At 40.4% G+C, this 12,324-nt stretch overlaps 1 protein-coding gene across 11 annotated transcripts in view; it reads left to right on the top strand.

Annotated features, from left to right (window-relative positions):
* The window catches only part of mef2cb (myocyte enhancer factor 2cb), a 67,465-nt gene that overhangs the window by 5,335 nt on the left and 49,806 nt on the right, over positions 1–12,324 (top strand). For 10 of the 11 annotated variants that reach the window (XM_086173497.1, XM_086173493.1, XM_086173492.1 and 7 more), the window contains exon 2: positions 1,450–1,522. The gene's annotated coding sequence lies outside the window, so the exon portion shown is untranslated. Of the gene's footprint in view, positions 1–1,449; positions 1,523–3,239; positions 3,856–12,324 lie in introns of those variants that run through there. The other variant, XM_086173487.1, reaches the window with a different exon arrangement.

Below are 12,324 nucleotides of genomic sequence, written 5' to 3'. Positions count from 1 at the left end.
TGACACTCAAACTTAATACCTAATATTATACTCGTGCAGGCACCTGCTGTGCACATCTTTGTCTAATTAAATATATTGACCTATTATATTAACTACTTGATGTCATCTTGTTCTAATTTAGTAATGATAGCCTGCACAATTTGTTTCAGTTATGTCTTCATTTTGACTTTTAATAATATATTGCATTTGCAAAAAATACCTCTGCCACAGAATATAAGGACACATGATATTTTTAATGATTTCTGCGGAAGACATTTTCACAAATAAAAATTGGGATAGTATGCATTCACTTAAAAAAGTCAGGCAAGAGAGGCTATGGGAAGACCCACAGTGAAACTCAGATGAAGCTGTTACAAATCTTTAGACGTATTTGACGGCAAACACTTTGTCTTGTAGTGCTTCTGTAATAGCTGGCTAATTCTCAGGAGCAGTGAGCAGGGTGCTTAACATCATCTACTGTGACAGGCAGATTGTGTTTTCACGTGAGCATGATCGACAACAGATTGCAGTGAGCCGGGGCTGTTCTTGTTTGCGCTAGAAATGTGTTTTTATTTATCTTTTTCTTGAGAGAAGCATTCCTTTCTTTCCGCCTCTCTTACAAAAAAACGGTCTCATTTTTAAGCCAGCTGTTCTGAAAGCATGCACACGTACATACGTGTGTGTATGTGTATGTGTATGTGTATGTGTGTGTGTGTGTGTGTGTGTGTGTGTGTGTGTGTGTGTGTGTGTGTGTGTGTCTTGCAGGCTATGTGACTGCATGAAGAAACTTAAGTAACAATCCAAGCAAGATCAGTATCTGCAAACCACACTTTTGTGTTTGTCTTAATATCCAAGTGTAATTTCCCCTCACTTTTTATATGCAGCAGATGCCAAACCTCACAAAACTGCGTGGGCCAAAAAGACTTAAGTGTGTTTATACACACTGTGATATTCTTCAAATTACATAATTGTTTGGGCAAACTTTTGATTTTGATTTCTTTAGAGGTCTTTAATGCAACTCTCTCAACTCTACTTGATCTTATAATCACCACCTCAAAATAAAAAAGGATTGTAGTGAAGAAATGAAATTAAGTAATTACTTGGGTTGAAGGAAAGAGCTAATTTCACAATCTTAAAATCAATTAACCTACAACACACCTATTGTCTTAACTCATCAAGATAAAAAAAGGATCATCTACAGTGACACAATACAGTGTAATAATAATTTTGCAGTACCTGTCAGCAATATTTAGATTTGGCTGACACTCTATAGAACAAAATAGGCAGCAGGTCTTCCCAACTTTGCATAAATTGTGGTAGCACAGAATGACCCTGTTAGGATGTTTTCAACCATGAATCCGTGTAGACAAGTCAGAACAATTTTTGAACATGCATGCGTGAGTGTTTGTTGCGTTTAATGATTTTTCACCATTGAAATATATTGCTCCTCATTGTCATTACTCCTTCCAGGTGCCAGACACAGACAACCTCAAGCGTTGAGAACCATCACTTTAGGACAGCCGATGAAGGGGAACTGAAAGTGGTATGTGTGATTACATAGGTGCCCGTTTGACTGATTTAATTCAGTGCACTGTAATCTGCAGAGATCATCTTATACCTAATGCCATTGATATCTGTTATTTTAAATTGATGAACCTTCTGTGGGCAATAGACTGCATCTTATTGATTAATACGAAGGCTCGGGGGCCAGAGGAAATGCTATTAAAGATTAAAGGGTCAGGTGATGTGAAGGTGGTATCCCGAGTCATAAGACACCAGAGGGTTCAGTTACAAAATGTTATGTTCACCCGTCAGGCAGATTAGCAAGCTTGATTTATTCATTAACTGATTTTGTATCCCCCAATTTCCTTCCTTGGCATGCTGATTGACTGAGGGTCTGACTGACTCTATACAACTTACCTTATGCTTGGCAGGTGAATGTCAAAGGAATAAAAGATAAGGACACTGCAAAGTGTCCATTTACACTACACGGGCAGTCGGCTCGGTAATCCAGTAAGAAAAGCAGTCGGTAGTTTGTAGTAGTTCTAATACTTAAACACATTAGAGCCGGTGTCAATGGATATGCCATATGTACAGAATTATTTTTTTGGTAATATAATTGTACCTTTTGAGGAAAATGTAAAATTTAAAAAGGTCTAGAAAGAGGATGACCTGACATAGACATCAATACATTAATTAAGGCTATTATTTACTTGGTAATTTTATGAAAACAGCCTGAAAAATACAATAGTGTAACATTTAGTTACACGAGAGTGGACTGATAAACACTCGAGAAACAGAGCTGATGGCGTCGGGTCTATTCAAGACTAACTCTTCAGAATCTTTTAAACTGGTAATCAGCCATATAATATTAGTATAATAGAGCTGCAGTATTACAAGGTCTATCTGGGATACATCTCAGCACATAAAGCCATTGCGATGCCTGTCTGGGTCTTATCTGGAGTGACAAACTTGCTGTTTTAATTGTTATCTTCACACTAATAGAGTGGATGTTTTGAAATCATTTGGTTGGATGGATAAGGCTTGGTAATTCCCCCGTGCTTACTGTCTATGTCACAGCTTATCAGCTGAAGATAGCTGGTTTCTAAGATAATGATTGGCAGCATGCGGGAGGTGGAAAGTTTGGAATGGCTGAGAATGGAGAGTGCAGAAGAGGAGGAAATAAATTTGTGGGAATGTGGCCGGCTATAATATGTGCGCAAAGGGAGCAGCTTTTCTTTCTTAATTTCAACTTCATAACTTCTCTTTTTTTTCTCTGTGAGCGTGCTGCCTTTATTAAAAAGACAATCCTAGCTCTTTTAAGGGGGGCGACCAAATAGTTCAAAGTACCTTGTCAGTTTCAGACTGACTAAAGTTTTTACTTATTATGGGGCGACTACAAGGAAACAAACTGCGAGTGGAAAAAGAAAAGAAAACAAAACTTTGGTCCGAACTCAGATTTAGCTGTTTGAAGAAAGAAAGGAGAAGGAGGGGGAAGCAGAAGTCAGCAGCTGATGCTTAGCATGCTCCCCGTTGGTTCATTAGTTAAAGTACATATTCCCCATCATCTTCCTGGAGTAGTCCTCTCTGAGCAGTTAATTGTGCGTCCACTTCATCGGGGCTGGCGCGATAATAGAGCATTAAGAGCCGTTCCTCTTTCATTAAAGTGGAGTTAGGAAATGTGAGCCCGCCCCCTTTCAGAAGTAAAAAGAGAGAGATAGAGAAGAGAGAGCGAGAGAGGGAGAGAGGGAGAGGAGGCAAAAAAAAAAAATCGATTATTTCTCCTTGCGCCAAGAGAGGAGAAGGGTTTATGGAAAGACTCGGGTAGGATTGTGGGAAGGAAGAGAAAACTGCCTTTTCGAAATCATTAAGCACCCAGACGTCCTGCAATACAAACCCGCGCCCACTTCCACCGGCCGGCTCCGCACCTCACCGCACCGCGCCGCAAAGCGCAGCAACGCGCCGTGCTACCGGCTCTCCGCTCCACCTACACCTCGATGAGAGGCAGTGCGAGCGTCCTGCCTTCTGAGCAGTGAGAGAGGGAGAGAGAGAAAGAGAGGGAGAGAGAGAGAGAGAGAGAGAGAGAGAGAGAGAGGGAGAGAGAGAGACTTTAGTTCTCGATGACATTATAGAGACTCCAACCACATACTGTAGGTTACTTTTTTCCCACCCCGCGACGTACTCCGCCAAGTTACGCTCCTGGATTTTAAGTGCGTCTCGGCGAAGTCCGTCCTCGGCCACGCATCCCTGTCAGTCGGCAGGACCCCAAAACGACCGGCGGACCGCTCGCACCGCACAGCACCGCACCGCACAGCACAGCAACGCAACGCAACCGTGCCGCGCACACCCAGCTGGATGATTTCAGGCGAACATAAAGTAAGTACCGCGCTCGGACGCGCAGGAGATGGTGGGTGGTGGTGGTGGAGGGGGGGGGGTCACAAGTTTGTGCTTTGTATTTTTTCTTACCTTTCAAGGGGGGGGGGACTTCGGGGTCTTGTTTTGACGCGGCTGCCTCCTTCAACTAAGTAAAGTAGCTGGGTCTATTGATTTTTTTTTTCTGACCCCCGTCGGCTCCTGCCTGTGACAACGATGTCACACAATTAGTCTACACGCTGACATCAAGGGGCTATTTATGGTCTATTAAGGGGGACAAGGTCTTGTGTCATGTTTTAGTCAGTGCTAATGCTGGGTCGACCCAATGCAGCTTTATCATGTCCACATGCAGCGCACAGTCCTAACTCACAGTCACTTAGGCTGCCCCCTTCTCCCCTTAAAAAATACAATGTTTTACTTTTCCACTTAATGGGACAACATTTAAAAGTTGGACTTTATAAATGTTACAGTCCCCAGTTTATATCACCTTCAATATTGGTCATATATGAGTTAAATAGCCATATTAGATATTTTGAAACTTGTAAAAGAAAATGTAAAATATTAAAAAGTTTTAAAGTAAATTATCACATGTTGAATTATTGCAGTGTGGGAAAAACCCACCGCACATAATTTTAACATTAGGGAAGTGATGATTCATAACCGTTGCTTTTTGTATAGATTAGACCAAGAGTCATTTAATAAAAGTGCACTTGTAAAAATGTAATTTTAAACACTGATAATAAATTATCTTTATAGAAACTGTCAGCTCAAGATGACCCCGAGACACAATGATGATCCTGTCTGTGAATCAGTGTGCGAGAAGATTTAGGCACTTTCTTGCCGTCACATCATTTCTTCTCCGGAAATTTGTGACTAGGGTGATGCGAATGTACTTCACTCCTGATGAAATGATTTATTTATTAGATCAGTGCTAGATCGTCTCTTTTGTTCACTTGAACCTGTTGAAGTGAGACGATGACACCGTAATCCCCCCCACCGCTAAAATTCACATACAGTTGGTTTAAAACTAAACCAAAATTTCCATTCCTAATAATTAAAGTAAAGATGTCGGGCAGTATGATGAAATATCCAAATGCAATATGTCGGAATATTTATTTGAAAAGTGCCACAGCACGAATTCTTTAATTTAGCGACGTGTGTGCATTTAATCCACTCTGCAGATATGAACATAAATGTGCACCCGCACTCTTATCTGTTCATTTTTGTTGTACCTTCAGTTAAATTCAAAAGAGAAAATTCTGTCACTTTTGAACTAAAAAGTGTGTTTCATAATTATATTGGAAAAAGTTGAAGATTCTTTTATTGAAAAAACTGACATTCTAATCTCACAAAATAAAAAAAAACATTCGAGCATTATCACATTTTAAATGCATTTGATAATCAGAATTTAAAGGAAGGAATACATTTTACGAAGAAAGCATTCGCCCGTTTTATGAATAACTTGAATTTGATTGCATGTCATTGTTTTCCTTTTTTGAGAAAATGATATGCTGTCAAAATGAATAGAAAATGATTGATCTACACTTTTGAATTCCTAATGGATTGCAAGTCCATTGTTCCACATTACTTTTTAAATCTTTAGTTTGTAAAAATTAGCTGCTAAATAAGATCACCTTTTTTGTGGTCTGTAAAAAGATCTTACTCTATAAAAAGATTTTACACATCACTTAACAGTTTTGGCCAGTGTCAATGAAGTTGTCTTGAGAGGCCTGTCTGGCCTGTTGCTCTCTTGGGATTTAGTGTTCGGTTAATCCGCTCAGAGGAAGGTGAGCGCTCGCATGTGTACCCATGATTACACACAGAGGACTCTGTCAGCCAAGCACTGTAATCTCAGGGACCCTGCGCAAACGCACATGCATGCATGCATGCACATATGCAGTCGCAGGCGAATGCAGGCACACACATTCAGAGACAAAGGTCTGTCATCTGTCTTCAAGTCTTTCAGTTGTGCACACACTTAAAACACTCAGTCACACACACACACACACATGTGCGCGCACCAACACCCACATGGGCCAGTGCTACTTTTGTTTCTCTTTTTCACTAAGACCTCTACCTCTTGACAAATCATTTGGGATTTTGGGCGCTGATTCACAAAACCAACAGTGACAACACACTCTTACCCTTCTCAGAGAGGGATTAGCAGGTCACGTGTCCTTGTGATTGGCCAGGGCATTGAGCCGATTGTCAGGGCACTTTGCTGTACACCAGGGGCTCAGTAAAGCTTTAGTTAAGTGAAGGGAGGGACCGTTTGTGTACCATGGTCAGGGTTTGCCATATTTTTTTTTTTTTATGAAGTGGTTACACATAATCAGCATGGGATGGACTGTTGCATATATCATTAATCATAAATGTCTAATATAATTCCCATAAATGTGCAAATAGTTACTTTTACTGCCAGGCTGTTACAAGCATGACCATGAAGAGGGAATTAGCCTCGGAGTGCAGTAAAAATGTTTGTTATCAAGTGTGTATCTTAAAAAGGGGCATGAAATATACAGAGTGCACCACATTGCCATTTAATACTGTAGCAAAAGGCACATTTCAGAATTCTCTCCGTATGGAAAGCCAGATCTATGAAAACATTCGTAACGGAAACATCACAAGTATTCATATTTAAGTAAATAATTTAATAGCCCCCTTTGCTATGCTTTAATGTCTTTTTTTCTACTAATGGTTTCAAATATTTTGGAAGGGGTTTGCAGTTTGTTCAGTTTAACATCAGTAAAACACCCATTTGTAGATTGCAGGTCGGCAAGATGTGGAGGTAGATATTGAAGTACTGTAATTGGACTTTTTACCCTTTGGCTCAAACAAGGAGGTAATATAAAAGTCAATTGTGGAGAACCATATTTTCCTCATATAGACACAGAATATAATTTCTCAAACCATGAAGAAGCAGACATGTATATCTATTCAAAATGCATACATTTTAAGTAGACCTCAAAACCTAAAATCAAGAGGTTTTACAAGGACAAACTTTTTAAGAGAATAAATGTTCCTTGAATTAAGCGTAATCATATGAAAAAGTCTTATATTTTTGTCCCATTTAATGTGTGTGCTTATGACACAAAGCAGGTGGCCTTGCATTTACCAAAGTTTCCAAATTATATTTTGATATACTTTAGGCTAATGACACACAACAGACAGTCTTTTTATTGACTCATGTTGAATGTATTTATCTCCATTATCCAGTCGTGCAAGTCAGGATGTATATATTTTTTAAATTCATTATTTATTTATTTATGCGTTTGTTTTATTGCCTCAGCAACACTCTGTGTCTCTCCAACAGACCGTCACTCACTTTCATAACCTGAAGACACTAATCTTAAGCAAATAACTCCATTTTAAATGGTTGATGTTGGATTGAATGCATATATTTGAATATGTCCTGGTTTTTTTCCATAATGATGCAAAGTCTCCCTCTGTCTCTATCTAGTAATTAGCAGTGACGTTCAGCAACTTTCTCTGTATGCTGTAAGTGGATGAGGGTGTATGGGGTTTGTTCACTTGGGTGTTAAAGATCACAGAGGAATATATCAGCCTTTGATGTTTAATTGTATTGTAAAACACACTTTAGAATATTTCTCCATAAAGTAGACTTCTGGCTGTGCCGTGCTTTGTGTTTGCTGTTTCTTTGTGTGTTTGTCTGTCAGTACGCGCTGTGTGTCTGGGAGGTGCGTGTTCGTATGCGGGTACGTGTATGCGTGTGTGTGTGTGTATGTGTGTGTTTGTGTGTGTGTGTGTGTGTGTGTGTGTTTGTGTGTGTGTGTGTGTGTGTGTGTGTGTGTATGTGTTTGTGTGTGTGTATGCGTGCGTTCGAGTTTGTGTCTTGTCTCCGTCTGTTTGCACATCAGAATGTTTGTGCTCTTGTGTTGTTGTTTTTTTTTTGTCTGAGTTTTGTGAGGTTGTTGCTGGTGTATATTCAAATGAAAATGCACATATTTCTTTTTCTCTTCTCTTCTCGCTCCCAAAAAAGGGTTGGATTTGATGTCTGGGATGATAGAGCAGTCTAGAAAACAGTGTCAGTGTTAAGGGCTGAAAAGGCAAACTGAAAAGACAAATGCACAGACCGACAAGAGTGAAAGAACGAGAGAGAAAAAAGGAGAAATCGCAAAGAAGACAGCGAGAGAAAGAGAGAAAGGGTGATGTGTATTTTTTCATATTCATGTATATCAATGTGGAAATTAGTGAAATACTTAATATTTTGGATTTGATCGATTGTTCCAAGAAAATGATGCTGTTGTGATGTCACAATTAACATGCTGATCTAGATGAACAGGATGTCCTGCCTTCCTCTTCCTGTTTCCTGTTTCCTGCTTGGCCTGTTGGTCATTATGGCAGCAGCTGCCTGCTGGGTGGTCTGTGCTCAGCAGTGCTGACCACACAATCATATCGTCAGCTGCAGCCCACCAAAAGAGTCACCCAAAACACCTTACCATACTGCTCTCTGAAATATTTAGACAAGGAGAAAGTTCTGGAAGCCAAGAAGGCTGGAGGAGTGAAAGGAGTCGAGGACTATAATTGATAAGATAGAGCGAAACATTTAGAGAGGAGCAGGCAGTCGTATTTTCCTGTCCAAACATTGAAGTGTTCTGTTCAGGGTGGCTGTCTCTGCATCAGGGCTCAAATGTTTTGAACTTAACAGTTTAACACATTTGTTAAATTGTTAATTACCTTCCCCTCAAATCATCTTAACACCTACTTTAGCTGCCCTCCAGTGATTTAGACTATGTCAAAAAGGAAACCCTATCAGCCTCAAATCAAATACCATGTATACTTTGCATTTGAAATTATATGAATATATCAAACAATAAATCCAGAGTTAATGGGGAATTGTTTTTAGTGGTTTCAGGGAGTTTGAGTTTGAGTTTGATCATAAACCTGGCATCGGATGGCATGTTGACCTGTAAACCGTGAGTGGCAACTTTTCAACCCCTAATGTATTTTCACAGCCCCCACCCAACCCCATTCCCGTGCTCCTTTGGTGTGGCACACATTTGGACTACACCCAATGGCAAAAAAATAGAAAAGAGGTGTAGAGACAGAAAGAGAGAGAGAGTGTGAAAAAAAAAATGCAGAAATGTTTTCCAGTAGCTGTAATTTATCTTTGTCACGACTGCAACATAGCAGAGTCATTCTGCAACATAGTCCAATGAGACGCACAGAGGTAGCTCTGTGCCTTGGCCTCACACAAGCTCACATCCATCTGAAACTCCTTCTACACCCGGCTGTCACAATCTGTGCTGCTGCTACTGCTCCCAATCCATACTGCTGGTAAGCTTCTCAGTCCTATCAGGTATTTTTAGTAGGACTCCAATTTTACCAACTCGGGCTGTTTTGTGATCTTATCCCATAACGGAACAGTGTTGGAAATTTCCAACACTAAGTAGCAAAATTTTAAATAATATTATTTTTCTTTCTCTAATAAAGAATAATAGTCTCAAATGCAATGTCCATTTCTCACCCTGAGGCATAGATGTCTGTACAAGGTTTGTAAACTTAAAATCCGTGCAGATGAACTCCAATGGGACTGCGCTGCTGAAAATGCTGTTAACACTATCTGAAAAAAAATTCTCGGTAAGAATCCATACTCAGTGCTCTCCCTCTTCCACAGAGCACACAGGTTCACCCACTAGTGTCCTGCCAAAGTCCACACGGTTCCTTTCAACTGTCATCTGGGCTGTTCGCACACCATAGTTGAGTCGGTTAAACAGATCCCCAACACAGGGGCAGGCTTCAATGCTTACATGAATCAGCTGACTGAAAAAAACTCGGGGAAAAATAAAGACGGAGAAAGATGTGGAAACAGGCTGAAGTAGTTGCTGTGACATGAAAAAAAAAAATCTACCAAAAGTATACCTGTGATAAAAACTTAACAAAACACAAAAAATGCAATATGACACATACCCTTCTATCTCTCTGTCGCCCTTTGACTTTCTTTAAGCCCCGGTCCTTCTGGTTCGTGATGTATGGCTTTTTCCTACAGTGGCTCTTCCAAAGTGCAGCTCATGATGTCATTAATTTTATTCATTCTTTATGGATGCTCTGTCTGGAAAAGTTAAAAAAAAAGAAAAAAATGAGAGAAAAGGCTGAGGAACAATGTGTAGAGAGAGAGCAGGAAGCTGAAGAGAAGGAGAGAGGAGAAGGGATGGTGTTGCGGAAGGAGATTTTCAGTGCAGTTGCATGTATAATGAATGAGGGGGCACTTTGTTTGAAACTTCAGCTCCGCGCCTCACTTCAAGGTTTGCTGGGCAGAGGGGGGCCTTGTGATCTCAAACCAGCCACTTTATTTATCCTGCCAATAGATGCTTTCACCTGGCACTATGGTTCGACCTAGTGGAAAAACAAATAGCCTTGTGTGTGCGTGTGTGTTTGCGTTTATATGTATGTGTGCGTGTGTGTGTGAGAGAGAGAGTGTCAATACTGACAATTGAACAAGGGTTGGGTGGAAAGGTAAGGAGTGGGTAAGAGAGGAAAGAGGTGAGTTTGTATAACAGCGAGGCAGTGAGAGCCCAGACGATACTGAGGAGAATACTGGCACCCAGCCCACACTTCCTAAATAGTGCTCTCTACAGAAATAGCTCAGCCTTGATATTGACTTTTGTCTGCTCTGTGTGCGTGTTTGTGTTTTTGTGTGTGTGTGCGTGTGTGTGTGTGTGTGTGTGTGTGTGTGTCCTTACATCCATCTGTGTGTTTGTATGATTTTTTTAGCATGCTCAATACAAAGAAAAAGGTAGTTTTCCACTTAAGTATGCTCTGTTGTCATGTTTTTGTGCTTGACAGTTGTGTGGAAAATGATAAATTACTATGTGTTAGTATTAGAACACAGGAATAATGGAGTAAGCCAACTTTGCAATTTGTGATTAAAAATTCCCCCCGTAATGTTTTTTGCCCAACTTTTAGAATTGTTGAGGAAATGCATGTGTGTGTGGGTGGAGGTGTGGGTGGAGGTGTGGGGGTTACCTGTTGTGGCTGCAGTGTCCCACCAGCAATTTCAGCTTCCTTGCCGCATCCATCCACTGCCTTCCCACTCAGAGCAACTCCCAGGGGCCAAGAAAACAGGATGGGACTCCAATCGGGGGTGTGAGAAAATCAGTGTCTGTAGTAAAACTCTAGTAGTGCTCGCCATTTAGCATGAGAAATCTTTGTTGATACTGACAGGCTCCGTGAAATATGACTTTAACAAAATGAGGACATTTCTTTTCACATGGAAAAATATCTAGGCAACACAAGGAAATCTAGGAAACTTTTAAAGTGAGGACTTGCTTTTGCAGCCCTTCGACTCCAAGTAAGGTCATAGGGTGGTTTTCTCTCTCTCCTCTGCTGTCTGTATGCCGAGGTGTCTTGATAGTTTCTGCTCCGCATCTGAGGTAGATGAGCTCTGAGAGAGTTAACTAACTCTTTGTGTCACGGGCATAAAAGTGTTTCCCTCACATCTTGCTCTCACTTTCTTACAGGACTATTTCGCTTGGAGAACTCAATAAAGAACCAACATGTTTGATTAGATTGTTGGTTTACTGACAGTGATGCTGGTGAGCATGTGGATAGAATTTGTTTTAAGTTGTTCATAGTTTACACCAGTGTAAATCTTATCTATGCAAAAGGTTTATCAAGTGTCAAAATGCTTTCTTATATTTATTTTTCTTATCAGGCTTCCTGAAATGTAGCAACCTTTTTTTGGCTATTTTTTTCTGACTTAACTACAAATCATCATTAAATGTTCATTTATATCTTTCTGAATAATCGTATGATTTTATGCATGACTGAGTGACACACTGTTAGAACCTTATAATTAGGGTCCGGAAATAATACTGAGAGTGGGAAAGAGAAACAAATAGACAGAGGCAGAAATCTTCGATTATCTCTAATACCCTTGGTGTCCTTTTACACCACGAAAGATAAATTATTCTCTCTCAAAAGTCCCCCCCCCAACCTGTCTCTATGAAGGGAATTGTGCTGCCTGTTATTAATGTTCTTTTGACAGCTTAATTTGATAAGCAAGAAACTTATTAAAGAATCCTGGGATTGTTCTTGTAGAAAGAGCATCCTTTTTTTTCCCTTCCCATGTTCTTCAAAATCCTGCTGCATGGTCTGTTGATGACCCACTTGTGAGAGATGGTTGAAAACAAGGAAGAACAGTGCAAAATCCACAGGGAGACAAATTGAGAGGAGGCAAGAGGGTAGCAGGACAGAGAGCGGGAAAGACAGAGTGAGAGAGAATGGATACTTTAAGTATTAAAGTGAATTGTGGGAAGTTAACGGTTTTTCTCTTTTCCTACTCTCTTTTCTCTCCTCCACACTTCTCCTACACTTGAGCAGCCTTCCTTCATGGGTTCCTCTTCGCTGTAGCCTAATCAGAGAAGAAACGCTGGGAACGATAACACGGATTAGCTTCCTGTGCTCACCAGCTCCCCTCTGTTAAGTACACGTGTAATAAGTTGTTTATTT

This window comes from Fistularia commersonii, chromosome 26 (assembly GCF_037954325.1).
Source record: "Fistularia commersonii isolate RoL2024-O1a breed Wild chromosome 26, RoL_Fcom_v1.0, whole genome shotgun sequence".
Lineage (NCBI taxonomy): Eukaryota > Metazoa > Chordata > Actinopteri > Syngnathiformes > Fistulariidae > Fistularia > Fistularia commersonii.
The sequence above is the reverse complement of the archived record's forward strand: the minus strand, read 5'-3'. Positions and strand labels throughout refer to the sequence as shown.